The following is a 16,874-nucleotide window of genomic DNA, read 5'->3' as shown; positions in this document are numbered from 1 at the left end:
GTGACAGTATGCCACAACCACCAATGTATGCACAGCTGTCCCTCGGTATCTGCAAGGGACTGGTTCTAGGTCCCACCACAGATATTGAAAGCCCCAGTTGCTCAATTCCCTTATTTAAAAGGGTATAGTAGCCAGGTACCAATGGCTCGTGCCTATAAACTTAGCTAGTCAGGAGGCTGAGATCTAAGGATCACAGTTCAAAGTCAACCTGGGCAGAAAAGTCCATGACACTCTTCTCTCCAATTAACCACCCCCCAAAAGCCAGAAGTGGAGCTGTGGCTCAAGTACAGAGTGCCAGCCTTGACAAAAAAAAGCTGAGGAATAGCACTCAGGGCCTGAGTTCAAGTCCTGGTACGGGCACTAAATAAATAAATTATATAAAATAAATATAAAATGAAGACAGAAAAGGTATTGTATTTGCAACCAAGTTCACCACATCCTCTTTGTATACTTCATGATTTATACTACTTTTTTTAATTTTTTTTTTAAATTTTGACAGTTGTGGGGCTTGAACTCTGGGTCTGGGTTCTTTTTGCTCAACACTAGCACTCTACCACTTGAGCCACAGTGCCACTTCTGGCTTTTTCTGAGAAGTTTGTTGGAGATAAGCATCTTACAGACTTTTCCTGCTGGGGGTGGTTTCAAACTGCAACCCTCAGATCTCAACCTCCTGAGTAGCTATGATTACAGGTATAAGCCACTGACACATGTCTATACCACTTAATATAACATAAATACTCCACAAATTATGGTTGCATTGCATTGTTTATTGAATAAATACAAAGAAAAAAGTCTAATACTTAGTACAGACAAAATATTTTCCTAATATTTTCCATTCACAGTTGGTTGAATCAGTGAATGAAAATGGATACAGAGGGTCTACGGTACATGATTTTGCATTGGCCTCCCCTCTGCATACATTTTTTTTATCCTGGGGCTTGAACTCAGGGCCTGGGCACTATCCCTGAGCCTCTTTGTGCTCAAGGCAATTGTTCTGCCACTTGAGCCAACTTCCAGCTTTTTTTTTTTAGTAGTTTACTGGAGATAAGAGTCTCACGGAAGCCAGGTGCTGGTGGCTCACACCTGTAATCCTAGCTACTCAGGAGGCTGAGATCTGAGGATCGCAGTTCAAAGCCAGCCGGGGCAGAAGAGACCGTGAGACTCCTATCTCCAATAAATCACTAGAAAACTGGAAATGGCGCTGTAGCTCAAGTGGTAGAGCGCTCGCCTTGAGCTGAAGAGCTGAGGGACAGCGCCCAGGCCCAGAGTTCAAGCCCCACAACCAAAAAAAAAAAAAAAAAAAAGAGTCTCACGGAGATTTTTCTGCCCCAGTTGGTTTCAAACCGTGGTCTTCAGATCTCAGCCTCCTGAGTATCTAGGATCGCAGGCATGAGCCATCGGTGCCCAGCTTCTGCATACATTTTAGACATTTTGTATTATGTTCTGTCTTCCATCTTTGCCGGTGTCTCTAACTGATTAGAAACCTTGTTATTTTCAGAATAAGGTAAAAACATTCAATGAAATGCTTGGGTCTAAAAAAACCAAACCAACCAACCAAACAACAACAAAAAAAACACATTTGACCAGTTTTGACAAATGCTGGCGGCTCATGCCTGCCACCAATGGAAGACGCTGACTCTGGTGCTGTGTGCCCGTCATTCAAGCTGGAGCAGGAAGTGAAAAATAGGAGGATCATGGTTCAGGGGCACACCGATGATGTAGGAGGTCTCGTGCCAAAAATAACTAGAACAAAAAAATGGCTGGTATAGTGGCTCTGTAGTATAGCACCTGCCTCGCAAATGCTAGTCCCTGGATACAAATTTAAAAAAAAAAAAAAAAAAAAAAAACTTGATGGAGGAAATGAAATGGAGAAATGAAGTTGGTAAATCTTGCAGCCTCCCTCCCACATTAGAGTCAGGGTCCCAGCATCCAGCAACTCCAAATTAAACCACCAGAGGGCAGTAGCATCCTATATTAAGCCAACCCAGCTCCTGCATTCACCAGAGACAGAGATTGGAAAAACCTGAGACCTGGCTGTTCTCCTGCCTCTCTATGGCCCAGCACTGTCAGGAGATCTGTAATCCAGGTCTCCTGACTTCTGAGTCCTATCTTCTATCCCTTTCTTTTTCTCCTACCACTGAGGCAAGAAGAGAGGTCCAGAGCAGAAACTCTCTCTCCTGGTGTGTTTCCTCTGACCCCTCCTGAACAAGAGAGGGGACAGAGACCTGAAAGCTGTGAATTCAGGAAGACCTCTCCATGATCACCCAGAATCATAACCATCCAGAATCATAAACTTGGGTCACAGTCCTTCTGATGCTCAGCTTTGGGCATCGTACAACTGGCTCTGGCCTATGGCTGGACCTGGGGAAAAAGTCACCTGGGTGTCTACTCTATAGTTGGCCCCTGAGGGCCAAGCCTGGAACCTGAGCAGAGTCACCCACTAGGGTTCCTCCTGTATGATCAATAGAGTGCCTGGCCTGAGCTGGGCGGATTTCCTCCTCCCTGAGCCTCTCCTTCACTGCTGCCTGGTAGGGCCTGAGGTCCCACTGATGGGGGCCAGGAAGGATGTGAAGGTGGGACACAGCTCAGAGTTCAGGCACTAGAGGATGGGATGGGGTAGGGCCTAAGCACAATGATCAGGTCCCAGGCAGAGTAATTATTTTCCTTTGCTCAGAACCCCTGCCTGCCCTTCCCTAGTCCTCTGGGACCATGGTCTCCCACAGGTTCAGCACCTTCATCCTGCTCTGAGCCCTGAGGTCCATCTTTTTTGTTTTTTGGTGTTTTTGTTTTCTTTTATTGTTTTGTCGGTCATGGGGCTTGAACTCTGGGCCTGGGCACTGTCCCTCAGCTCTTCAGCTCAAGGCTAGCGCTCCACCACTTGAGCCACAGCGTCACTTCCGGTTTTCTGGTGGTTTATTGGAGATAAGAGTCTCACAGAGTTTCCTGCTCGGGCTGGCTTTGAACCATGATCCTCAGCTCTCAGCCTCCTGAGTAGCTAGGATTACTTCCCACTCCAGAACTCCCCTTGTTCTCTCCCTCCTGACGTCCTCTCCTGCCTCTCACCACCCACAGGCCAAGATGCTGCTAGCTGCAAGATGATCTACTTCTCTAACAATGAGGGCAGTGTTTGTTTTGTTCACTTTTGTCTCCTTTAGACTCTCATTAGGCACCCAATAAATATTTAGTGGATGAACACATGGAGTCTCTGGGTGTGGGTGCGTGGGGGGGGGTGCCAGGTGGTAATCACCCTGATAGTAATCCCCAAAGGCCTCAGAGAGGACTGACTTGCCAGTCAGCCTGCGAACCTAAGGCACTCATGCTCCAGGGTCCTTGCACAGGTGACTTAGCTAAAGGCGGTGCTATGGACCAAGTGAGCCACAGACCCTCAGTTCTTCATGGCCGCCCCTGCTCCTCCGCAGGGACTGGGCAGAGCAGAGGCCTGAGGGCAGCCCGGTACAGAGCTATAACCTGCAGATTGGCAGGCCCTGCGGGGTTCTGTTGGAAGAAGCTGGGATTGGGGGGTGAGGAAGCATATTGATCGGCCGTGTCTGGACAGGTGCTCTGAGAAGTCTTGCCCCTGCCATCCAGCCTCTCCGAGCTTCCTTGAGACCCACAGAGAGCACGAAGACCCCCTCACTACCTCACCTGTGTCCCAGGTCCACACTCCAGCTGATGCTTGGACCCCTGTCTGGACACTGAGGCCTATCAGGAACACTTTGTGTGGTGGTGGCAAAGACAGAAGGAGAAGCACACATTTGCTGAGTTCCAGTAGGTGCCTTTTTTTTTTTTTTGGTATATGCTGATATTTCAGCATTATTGGAACGAAAAACTACTATTTTATCCAGGTGTGTTAGTGTATGCCTGTAGTCCCTAGCTACTAGGGAGATGAGGCAGGAGGATCTCTCGAACTCAGAAGTGTCAGGTCAGTCTGAGCAAGTGAGGATAGAATTATATATATAATTTTACAGATGAGAAGCTGAGGACCAGAGACATTCAATAATTCATCCAAGACAATCCAGCTAGAAAGACTAGCAGAGGCTGGATGAAAAAGCTCGGTGTGTCTGTGAGTCACTATGTAGCCTTTTTTCCATTTGGCTCCTCAGGCAAGGGAGAGGTAGAAGGCTTGGGATTTGGATTTGTACATGGCTGGGGCTATCTATGCTTGCCGGACTTCCTTCCATATAACAGTAGTTACAGATACCCAGTGAAAGATGAATGTGTACAGAAGATGTGGTATGCATCTTCTAAAGTCTTTTTTTTTTTTTTTGGTCGGTCATGGGGCTTGAACTCTGGGCTTGGGCCCTGTCCCTGTGCTCTTCAGCTCAAGGCGAGCATTTTACCACTTGAGCCACAGCGCCACTTCCGGTTTTCTAGTGGTTTATTGGAGATAAGAGTCTCATGACTCTCCTGCCCAAACTGGCTTTGAACTGTGATCCTCAGATCTCAGCCTCCTGAATGCCAAGGATTACAGGTGTGAGCCACCAGCACCCAGCTTCCATGAGACTCTTATCTCCAATTAACCACCAGAAAACCAAAGTAGCACTGTGGCTCAAGTGGTAGAGCTCGAGCCTTAAGCTGAAGAGCTGAGGGATAATGCCCAGTCCCAGAGTTCAAGCCCCACCACCGAAAAAAAAAAAAGTAATCTTTACCTGTCTTATATAACTGTAACCCCTCTGTACATCACCTTTACAATAACAATAAAGCAGTAAAAAATCTTATTTAGCTGTGGCTGTGTGGTTTTCTTCCTAGGTCTTCTATACTGTTCCAATGATCTTCCAACCTGTTTCTGTGTCAGGACCCGGCTGCCTTGTTCCATGGCTCTGTAGTACTATTTGAAGGCTGGTGATGTGATATCTCCTCTTTTCACACAGAATAATTTTAGCAATTTGGGGGATCTCATGCCCCTCTCTATGAAGTTTTGGATTGTTTTTTTCATATTCTGTGAGGAATATTATTGGGAATTTGATGGCATGAGCCACTAGTGTCTGGCAAGCTGCTGGGTTTTGAATGTTTTTATATTCTGCTACTTTTCTGAAGACATTCATCAGTTCTAGAAGGATTTCTTGGTGGAGGCTGTAGGGTGTGTTAAATATCGGATATCATCAGCAAATGGGTGTAATTTGACATCTCTATTTGAATCCCTTTTAATTCCTTCTCCTGCCTTATTGCTCTAATTATGAATTCTTTTTTTCTATGTCTTTTATTTTTTTATTGTGAAAATACTGTACAGAGGGGTTACAATTACATGAGCAAGATAATGAGTACATTTCTTATCAAGCATTGTAGCCTCCTCCTTTGTTTACCCTTCCCATCCTCCCCCTGCCCCCAATTATGAATTCTTGTACCAAGGAGAGTGGACAGCATTGTCCTCTTCTTGACTTTAGGGGAAGTGATTTCAGATTTTCTCCCCATTTAAAATGAATGAGGTTTGGTATAAGCATGTCATTATACTTTATTAAATCCAGGTATGTTCCTTCTGTTCCTAGTTTTTTTCTGAGGATGTTGAATTTTGAATAAAGCTTTTTCTGCATTGATTGAAATGATCATGTGATTTTTCTGTTCTTGTGTTGATTTACACATTCTGAGCCATACTTTTTTTTTCTTTTTCTTTTCCTTTTTTTTTTTGGTTGGTTTGGGGGCTTGAACTCTGGGCCTGGGTGCTGTCCCTCAGCTCTTTTTTTTTTTTTTTTTTCAGTCATGGGGCTTGAACTCTGGGCCTGGGCACTGTCCCTCAGCTCTTCAACTCAAGGCGAGCGCTCTATCACTTGAGCTACAGCGCCACTTCCAGTTTTCTGGTGATTTATTGGAGATAGGAGTCTCATGGTCTCTCCTGCCCGGGCAGGCTTTGAACCGAGATCCTCAGATCTCAGCCTCCTGAGTAGCTAGGATTACAGGCGTGGGCCACCAGCGCCGGGCTTGTCCCTCAGCTCTTCAGCTCAAAGCTAGCACTCTACCACTTGAGCCATGCTGCTACTTCCGGTTTTCTGACTGGTTTATTGGAGATAAGAGTCTCATGGACTTTCGTGCCAGGTCTGGCTTTGAAATTCAAATTTCAGCTAGGATTACAGGCATGAGCCACCGATGCCCAGCTTCTGAACCACTCTTACATCCCAGAAATGAAGCCAAATGTATCACTGCATATGATCTTTGTGTTAAATTCCGCTTGCAAGGATTTTATTGCGAATTTTTGCATCAATATTCATTGAGATTAGCCTCTTTTTATTGTTGTTATCTCAGTATAGTTTTAAAATAAATGTAATACTTGCTTTATAGAATGAGTTCAGTAGTGTTTCTTTCCTTTCTATTTCAGGGAAGAGTTTGAGGAGTGTTGGTATTTAAAAGGACTGGTAGAATTTGTCCATATATCCATCTAGTCCTGGGCTTTTCTCTGTTGGGAGATTCTATTATTACTTTAATCTCATTGCTTATTATAGATCTGTTTAAGTGGCTTATAATCTCTGGTGGGTCAAGTACATGTCATTTTCTTCTAGAGTGTTTTTTGTTGTTGTTGTTTTTTGGTCAGTCATGGGGCTTGAACTCTGGGCCTGGGCATTGTCCTGCAGCTCTTCAGCTTAAAGCTAGAGCTCTGCCACTTGAAGCACAGCACCACTTCCGGTTTTCTGGTGGTTTATTGTAGATAAGAGTCTCATAGACTTTCCTGCCTGGGCTGGATTTGAACTGCAATCCTCAGATCTCAGCCTCCTGAGAAGCTAGGATTACAGGCATGAGTCACCAATGCCCAGCATAGAGCATTTGTTGTTGTTGTTGTTGTTGCTTTTTTGGTCAGTTGTGGGGCTTGAACTCGGGGCCTGGGTACTGTCCCTAAGCTCCTTTGCTCAAGGCTAACATTCTACCACTTTGAGCCATAGTGTCACTTCTGTTTTTTTCCTGGTACTTACTTGGAGAGAAGAGTCTCACAGACTTTCTTGTCCAGACTGGCCTCAAACCATGATCTTCATATCTCACCCTTCTGAGTAGCTAGGATTACAGGTATGAGCCACCAGTGCTTAGCTTCATGGATACTTTTTTTTTTTTGGGTCTGGTCGTGGGGCCTGAACTCTTGGCCTGGGCGCTGTTCCTCAGCTCTTCAGCTCAAGGCTAGCACTCTACCACTTGAGCCATAGCGCACTTCTGGCTTTTTTCTTTTTGCTTATGTGGTGCTGAGGAATCGAACCCAGGGCCTCGAGCATGCAAGGCAAGCACTCTACCACTGAGCCACTTTCCCAGCCCTGGCTTCATGGATACTTACATATTACTTTTAATCTCCATTTTATTAATCTTTACTTTTTTTCTCTATTACTTTTGAGCTTGATTTGTTTCTGTTGTTGTGTTTTTAAAAAAAGAAGTTTGAAGGCTGGGAAGGTGGCTCAGTGGTAGAGTGTATGAGGCCATGGGTTCGATCTCTCAGCACCATATAAACAGAAAAAAAAATGGAAGTGGCGCTGTGGCTCAAGTGGTAGAGCACTAGTCTTTAGCTGAAGAGCTGAGGGACAGCGCCCAGGCCCAGAGTTCAAGCCCTACACACCAAAAAAAAAAAAAGAAGAAGAAGAAGAAGAAGAAGAAGAAGAAGAAGAAGAAATTTGAGTTGCATTTATTTACAAAGCTATTTATCTATATGTAAGGACTCATGGCTACAAATTTTCCTCCCATCTGTCTTCACTGTGTCCCAGAGATTCTGGTAGGATGACTTTTTATTTTTATTTGATTCCAAGAACTTTTTGACTTCTCCCTTTATCAGTGACCCACATGTCATTCAACAATGTGCTGTTGTACATTATCCATCTTTGAGTACTTCCTGTGGCATCTTTTGTTGGCGAACGCTAGTTCCATTATGATCTGATAGGCTACATGGAGTTATTTCAATTTTCTTGCATTTGCTCAGATTTGCTGTGTGTCCTAGGATATCATCAGCTTTGGAGAAATTTCCATGGGCTGCTGAAAAAAATGTGTATTGTGCAGCTAGAGTGGGTAAAATACACTCTGTAGTTTCTGTTAAGTCCATTTGGTTTATAGTTTCATTCAATTCTAAGATTTCTTGGGCTCAGCAGCAAAGCACTTACCTAGCAAGTATTAAGGTCCTGGGTTTGATCCCCAGTACCAAAAAAAGAGAAAACATAATTCTAAGGTTGATTTGTTGATTTTTTTTTTTTTTTTGTCGATCATGAGGCCTGAACTCTGGGCCTGGGCGCTATCCCTCAGCTCTTTAGCTCAAGGCTAGCACTGTACCACTTGAGCCACAGCACTACTTCCGGCTTTTTCTGCTTATGTGGTTCTAAAGAATGGAACCCAGGGGCTGGGAAGGTGGCTCAGTGGTAGAGTGCTTGCCTTGCATGCATGAGGCCCTGGGTTCGATTCCTCAGCACCACATAAGCAGAAAAAGCTAGAAGTGGTGCTATGGCTCAAGTGGTAGAGCGCTAGCCTTGAGCTGAAGAGCTGAGGGACAGTGCCCAGGCCCAGAGTTCAGGCCCATGACCGGACCCCAAAAAAAAAAAAAAAAAAGAATGGAACCCAGAGCCTCATGCCTGCAAGGCAAGCACTCTAACACTGAGCCACCTTCCCAGCCCCTTGTTGATTTTTTTGTTTGATGACCTAGCTTCTGATCAGAGTGGGGTATTGAAGTTCTCACTGTTACTGTTCTGGTTTCTACCATAATCCCTAGACTATAGAAGGATCTGCATTACAATCCCTGGACTACAGGAGGTCCCTGGGATACCTTTTGGATAACATTCTCTGTTTGTAGTGGTCTCAGCTTGATGGAAAGCTGGGATTCATGCAGATTTAGCTACACACACACACTCCTCCTGAGTACCCTGCATTTAGCAGGGACCCAGAAACGTACCTGTACCTTAGGCCTAATATCAGCTGTCATGGTGATGAGAAAGGAAGCCAAGGGGCACCAAGGATGCCCACAGAGCATGGTGGGGCCATGAGCATGTTCAGAAGGTCTCTCCAGTGGGTGTGTCATCCAATCGTGCCTGGGCGCTCATCTCCCACTCGACAACGGGCAAAGCAGCAGAATCTTGGTAAGATTGTAGAGTCTTCCTTGGTAAGCTTGCTGTCAACCTCAGTGTCTCATCTGTAAGATAGGGAGGATGAACCTTGGGTCCTGCTTAGCAGAGATTTCATGGACATTAGGTAGGATACAGGCAGCAGAGTAAGTAAGCTGTGCTGGGCAAGGGTTATGTCAACCCTCAAAGCTGGAACCAGATGTTTTGGGGACAGTCAAGGGAACAGATGTGGAGAACAAAGAACCCCAGGACAGGGCAACACAGAGCCATAGAACCTAGATCCTGGAGCCCCTTCTCATCCTTGGGCTCTGAGGCTGGGCATCTGGCAAGAGCTGCTGGGAGCAGACACTGTCCCTGACCTCCATTATTCCAGGTCCCTAAGGACAAATGGGAGATGGGCATAATGGAAAGAATAGGGTCCATCTATCTGGACTCAAATCCCAGCCTACCACATGCAGCTTCTTAACATTGACTGTGTCCTTCTGGGATATGTTGGCCCAAGCCTGAACTGGCGTGGCGTCATAGACATGTCAGAACAGCCGCAAGCAAGATTCTCACCAGAACTTGCAGGCTTGAGAAGGGAAGGCGGGTGGTTTTTACAGCAGGGTGGGGTGGCTTCCAGCTGAGCCCTAGGACTTAGGCCGTGTGGAGCACCACGTAGGAGTCCAGGCATTCCAGCCATTCCAGGCAGGAGAGTCACCCGGTGTCATAAGCTGAGGAAGAGACAGTCTTCTGTCACAGGTTAGCCAGGGTTATACCTGGTCCCCAGAGGTCTGACCAGTGACGTTATCCAGGCCCTTTTCCCCTAGGACCTTCCTCTTTGGACCTTTGCCTGAATCCTGGGGTGGCAGGCAGCTTGGTTGGTATAGAGGTTCACAAACTTGGAAACAACCCTTATGCCAGAAAATTCTTCAGATTTCTGACGCAGTCTTCAGCTTTGTAATTCTCCCCCTTTGTCTCAGTCCCAGCTCCTTCTCTGGCTCAGCCCCGGGAGGATGATACCTCACTTTTTTGATATGGGGGGACATCTGACAGGCCTGGGGTCAAACACCCTCATCTGATGATGTCTCCCCTTCTGCTCTCACCCCACACTCCCGACCACTCAGAAGTAACCAGTGGAACTACTACAAAACAATGGGGTCTCACAGACCCCATTGTTTTCTGCCTGGGTTGGCCTCAAACCAGATCCTTCAGACTCCTGAGTAGCTAAGATGATAGATGCAAACTATTAGCATCTGGCTCATATAAACGTTTTTGTTTTCTTCTCAGAGCTGAGAACCAAATTTAGGGCCTCGCACAATGCTCTTCCAATGAACTAAATCCCCAACCCCTCCTATAAACTTTTTTTAAAGAGATGGATAATAGACCTACTTTTTTTTTTTTTTCCAGTCTTGGGGCTTGAACTCAGGGCCTGGGCACTGTCCCTGAGCTTCTTTGGCTCAAGGTTATGCTTTACCACTTGAGCCACAATACCACTTCTGGCTTTTTCTGTGTATATGGTTCTGAGGAATCGAACCCAGGGCTTTATGCATTGGAGGAAAGCACTCTACCACTAAGCCACATTCCCAGCCTTAGACCTACTTTTATGTGTAAGTTTTGAATTTGTATTGTTTCATCTCATGTCTAAAACTATTTTTTTTACAAATAGTATTGGAATGTTTTGTTCACATTGTTTTAGCATGCTCCAGTGACTTTAAGATTAATTAAAAGTTCTAAACTCAAATGGACCCCAAGATAGGGACACAAGTCCCTATCTTTTTCTTTCTTGCTATTGTTTCTAACGTACTTATAAGGTACCATGTGATTTTTTGTTGTTGTTTATACAACAACAAAGGTATAACCCTTGTTTTCACTGTATTTGATGTCGGTATAATTTGAGGAGGGGAAGGGGAAAAAACAAAATGTTTAAATAGGGATACAGGTTGACCCATTGTAACAATGAGATGTACAAGACACTATGTTGAAAAACAAACTTTACAATTTAGCTGGGGTTGGGGGAGGAGTGCAGTTGTAGAGGTGGGAGGGAAGAGATGGTAGGGGAAAAACAAAGGAGGAAGCAACAATGCTTTTAAAGAAATAGACTCATCACGTTGCTCATACCTCTACAGTATTTTCACAATAAAAAAAACTTATTAAAAAAAGAACAGAAAAATAAATAAATAAAAATTCTAAACTAAAAAAAAAAAAAAGATAAAATGACTGTTTAAAGCCTCCTAAGCTGGGTGGGATGACATATACCTGAAATCCCAGCTACTTGGGAGGCTGAGACAGGAGTGTGTGGCTTGAGCCCAAGAATGAAGTCCAGCCAGATCAATCTATCCATGTCCTTTCTCTTAAAAGAGAGAAAGAGAGCCAGCCAGGGCAGGAAAGTCCATGAAACTTTTTTTTTTTTTTTTTTTGGCCAGTCCTGGGGCTTGAACTCAGGGCTTGGGCTCTGTCCCTGAATGTCTTTTGCTTAAGGCTAGCACTCTACCACTTGAGCCATAGCACCACTTCCAGCTTTTTCTGTTTATGTGGAACTGAGGAATTGAACACAGGGCTTCATGCATGCTAGGCAAGCATTCTACCACTAAGCCACACTCCCAGCCCCCATGAAACTTTTATCTCCAATTAACCACTCAAAAAGCCAGAAGTAGAGCTGTGGCTCAAGTGGTAGCACGTTAGCCATGAGCAGATAAAGCTTAGGGACAGAGCCAGGCCCTGAGTTCAAATCCTAGGACTAGCACCAAAAGAAGAAGAAAAAAAAAAGGGAAGAAGAGGAGAGGAGGAGGAGGAGGAGAAAGAGGAGGAGGAGGAGGAGGAGGAGGAGGAGGAGGAGGAGGAGGAGGAGGAGGAGGAGGAGGAGGAGGAGGAGGAGGAGGAGGAGGAGGAGGAGGAGGAGGAGGAGGAGGAAGTGGAGCTGTGGCTCAAGTGGTAGAGTGCTAACGAGAGAAAAACAAAACTCAGGGACAGTGTGCCCAGGCCCTGACATTGAGCCCTAGGTCCAGCACACACACACACACACACACACACACACACACACACACACACACACACACACACACACACACGTGCACGTGCGCACAGATAATATTAGCATCTGAATCTCTGGATACAATGAAGTAGATTGTTCTGCCCACTGTGGAGCCTAAATAGAATAAAAGGCAGAAAGAAAAATAATTCCCTTTTCTCTTGTTGATTGACCTGGGACACTTCATGTCTTCTTTCTCCAGACTAGCATGTACGCCATTGATCCTCTCAGTTCTTGGCCCTCAAAGGACTTGGACTAAACTAATCACTGACTTCTCTATTTCTGGCTAGCAAATGGCAAACCACAAGCTTCTCAGCTCCCATCATTTCCTCATACTGAGGGAGCCATTGCTCATGCCTATAATCCCAGCATTTTGGAGGATCTCAAGTTCCAGGTTAGCCTGGGCTACCTAATGGATTTTTGTCTCAAAGAAAAACAAAACAGGCCGAGCACCAGTGGCTCACACCTGTGAATCCTACCTGCTTAGAAGGCTGAGCTATGAGGATTATGGTTCAAAGCCAGTCCAGGCAGGAAAGTCGATAAAATTCTTATCTCCAAGTAACTATCAAAAAGATAGAAGTGAGCCAAGTGCTGGTGGCTCACACCTGTAATCCTAGCTCCTCAGGAGGCTGAGATTGAGAATCAAGATTCAAAGCCAGCCCAGGCAGAAAAGTCCATGAGACTCCTAACCTGCAATTAACCACCAGAAAACTAGAAGTAGAGCAGCTGTGTTTCAGTGGTAGAGCACTATCCTTGAGCAAAAGAGCTCAGGGACATGCCTGGGCCCCAAATTCAAACCCCACAACCGAAAAAAAAAAAAAAAAGCCTGAAGTAGAGCTATGGCTCAAGTGGTAGAGTTCCAACCTTGAGGGAAATAACTACAGGATACAGGACAGCACCCAGGCCTTAAGTTCAAGCCCCAGTACTGGGGAAAAACAAACAAGAAAAGAAACAAAACAAGCAAAGAAAAAGGAAAACTTATTTCTCACATATACATAATATAATGTGTACAAACATTTACATGTATATACATATACTATAGAGTGTATATGCACACATATATTACCTATACATATTTATTACACACCTATGTATCATATTGTGTTATTCTGGGAACACAAATGCTCTGGTCATGTTTGTTTGTTTTTTAGAGCTCTGTTGTATTAGCAATTTACCAGGAACCTGAGCATCAACTGAATTTATCAAATTTGTCATACATGCTCTGCGTAAAGCAGAATTTCATATTCTATATAGAAGTGTAGATGTTTTTCAGTTAGAGGATTTAGGATTCCATCTATTTCCCATCTACTATAGCTTGTTGTTTGTTTTATTTTTGTTGTTTTGTTTTTTTGTCAATTGTGGGGTTTGAACTCTGGGCATGGATGCTGTCCCTTCTCAGCTCTTCAGCTCAATGCTAGCACTCTACTACTTAAGCCACAGCACCACTTCCGGTTTTCTGGTGGTTTATTGGAGATAAGAGTCTCACAGACTTTCCTGCTCGGGCTGGCTTTAAACCATAATCCTCAGAGCTCAGCCTCCTAAGTAACTAGGATTACACCGACACCCAGCTTGTTTATTATTTCAAACCAAGTTTTTGTGTTTTGTCTTGTTTTTTTTGCCAGTCATGGGGCCTGAACTCTGGGTCTGGGCGTTGTCCCATAGCTCTTCAGCTCAAGATGAGCACTCGACCACTTGAGCCACAGCGCCACTTCTGGCTTTTTCTGCTTATTGGTGCTGAGGAATTGAACCCAGAGCCTCAGGCATGCAAGGCAAGCACTCTACCACGGAGCCACTTCCCAGCCCCAAACCAAGTTGTGTACTTCTTTGGCTAAGGCTTCCCCCAGCAAGTCTCCCGACATGGTCCACACCTGGGTGTCCCCTTCCTGGTTCTGCAGAAGCCCTGGCACTCAGCCCCTCCACTGCCTCCCTGGCCAGCCACCACCAAGGAAGCACAACAGGTCTGGGGCAGACAGAGCAGCCACCCACCCAATGTCTTCATCATTTCCACTCTTCCTTATCACCAGAACCCCAACTGTCACCCATGGGTACTGTATGCAGCTAGACTATTCTCTACTTCCCAGCTTCCTGTGCACTACTAGTAGTTTGCGTGACATAGTTCCAGTGAAGAGCCAGGTATGTCTTTGGAGTGGAAGACTTTCCTGGAACCAAAGAAGCAGAACCTCTCTGTGAGACATATGTTTTGAGCTTTTCCTTTCTTCCTGCCCAGAATCCCTGCATTTTCCCATTTCATTCTCACATTAGGCTCCAGCAGGAATTATTTCCCTTGATCACGTGTGCATGCAGGGTAGGGATCAAACCCAGGGCCTTGCACATGCCAGAACAGGCTCTGCCACTGAATGTGTCTTTTCTTTTTCTTTTTTTTTTTTTTTGTTAGTCATGGGGCTTGAACTCAGACCCTGGGCCCTGTCTCTGAGCTCTTTTGCTCAAGGCTAGAACTCTACCACTTGAGCCACAGTGCCTCTTCCAGGTTTCTGGTGGTTGGAGAGAAGCTCACAGACTTTCCTGCCCCAGGCTGTCTTTGAACCAAGATCTTCAGATCTCAGTCTCCTGAGTAGCTAGGATTACAGGCATGAGCCACCAGAATCTGGTGATTCTGTCCCTTTTATAGATGAGCAAACTGGGGCTCAGAAACACAAGCTGACTTGTTCATGATTGAAGGGCTCACATATCTCCTCATGAAAAATCAAAGTGTGGTTCACAATATTGAGATGTTTGGCTTAAAGTTCCTTTTTGATGAGTTGGAGGTATAGCTCGCATGGTAGAATAGCTAAAATTCCCTTTTTGGCCAGAGTGCTAGCTAGCAAGTTCAGAGCTGCATGTAAAAGCTCAATAGGGGCAAGGATTAATTAACTTTCAACACAGGTGCATTGCTTGTTAGAAAAAGCTTAAAGAGGGGCTGGGAAGTTGGCTCAGTGGTAGAGCGCTTGCCTTGCATGCCTGAGGCTCTGGGTTCGATTCCTCAGCACCACATAAGCAAAAAAAAGAAAAAAGCCGGAAGTGGCGCTGTGGCTTAAGTGGTAGGGCACTAGCCTTGAGCTGAAGAGCTGAGGGACAGTGCTCAGGCCCAGAGTTCAGGCCCCACAACCGGACCAAATAAAAAAAAGCTTAAAGATTAGAATCCTATCAGGTACTGACAGGTGGCTCCCACCTGTAATCCCAGATACTCAGGTGGCTGAGATCTGGGTTTCAGGATTTGAAGATAGCCAGGGCAAAAATTCCATGAGACTCTGACCAACCAAAAAACCAGAAGGGAAGCTGTGGCTCGAGTAGTCGAGAAGGTCAGCCTTGAGAAGAAAGGCTAAGCAAGAGTCTGAGGCCCAGAGGTCAAACTCCAGTATTGGCGTGCACGCACGCACGCGAGTGCGCGCGCGCGTACACACACACACACACACACACACACACACACACACACAATCCTTTTCCTTTGTGCTAGTCCCAGGGCTTGAATTCAGTACTTAGGTGCTGTCTCTGAGATTTTTTTCCCCTTCAAAGTTAGCACTCTACCACCTAAGTCACAGCTCTACTTCTTTTGTTGTTGTTTTTGGTATTTACTTGGAGATAACAATCTCAGAGTTTCCTGCCCTGCTGACTTCCAACCTTGAGTTATTTAGTGGAGGTAAGTCTCCCCAACTTTCGCTGGTTTCCCACAGTGATCCTCATACCTCAGCCTCTTGAGTAGCTAGACTTGCAGGCAAGAGACACCGATGCTGGGCTTAGAATCTTTTCTTGCAAGCTCCCTTCTATCCTCTTTTGGAAGGGTTGGAGTGGTTAGTGTATGTTTTTCTCTCTAGAACTCCCCCCACGAAGTTGGACAGCCAAGACAATAGAAGCAGGCTGTTCTGGTTCCTGCCTGGGTTTGGCCACCAAGGAGCACTGGTAGGAAGGAATGAGGTCACAGTCTGCCCTTCTCAGAGAGCCCCCACCCCCTTCCTGCCTCGGGCTTCACTGAGGCCACTATAATTAACCCAGAGTACTGTCCTCTTGTCTTACTGTTTACCACACTCCCCACATGTTTGTAAATTGTCCCTTTACCAAATTCTCCTCCAATTACACAATTTGAGTGTGTCCTGCCAAGGCCCCAAAGATGATGTGCAGATAAAGTGATGTGATCTGTGAACAATTCTCTCTCTTTCTCTGTCTCCCAGATCCCATCAGCAGTTCCTGCCCAGATGGCTCTACCACCTTCTAATCCTGTTCCCTGCCTCTGTCCCCAGCCCTGCATCATCCTCCCTGCCTGTACTCCAGCCCTGGAACCCCTTCCCACTGCTGACCCTCCACCAAGGAGGTCTACACTCCAGAAAGCAGGTGTGTGAGCGCAGAGCCAGTGGCTCACACCTGTAATCCTAGTTACTCAGGAGGCTGAGATTTAAGGATGGTAGCTCAAAGCCAGCCCAGGCAGGAAAGTCTCAAAAAATAAAGTTAATCTCCAGTTGACCAGCAAAAAGCTGGAAGGGTGCTGTGGCTCAAGAAATGAGAGATACCCTGGAGTGAAAAAGTTAAGGGACATCAATCAGGCCCTGAATTCAAGCTTCAGTACCCCTTCTAAAAAGCAGCTTTGCAGGTACGGATGAGCACAAGAAGGACTGGGAGGCAAGAAACGGTGCTCGATGGAGAACCTTTTTTTCCCACTGGGAACCATTTGGATTACATCATCCGTAGGCCACACAAAGTGATCAATACAGGCAGATGGGGCGCAGGCAGCTCTGACGAGAAACATGCGTGTGTGTCCTGTCATGTGCCAAATGATTTCATGGGCCTTATCCAGTGTGACCAACCCGTGGAGGGTGCTAGCCTTGCCCAGAAGCAGCAGCAGGACACACAGAGAGGAGGGACAT

This window comes from Dipodomys merriami, unplaced genomic scaffold (genome assembly GCF_024711535.1).
Source record: "Dipodomys merriami isolate MVZ:Mamm:240054 unplaced genomic scaffold, mDipMer1.0.p SCAF_19, whole genome shotgun sequence".
NCBI lineage: Eukaryota > Metazoa > Chordata > Mammalia > Rodentia > Heteromyidae > Dipodomys > Dipodomys merriami.
Note: the sequence above shows the minus strand (reverse complement) of the source record.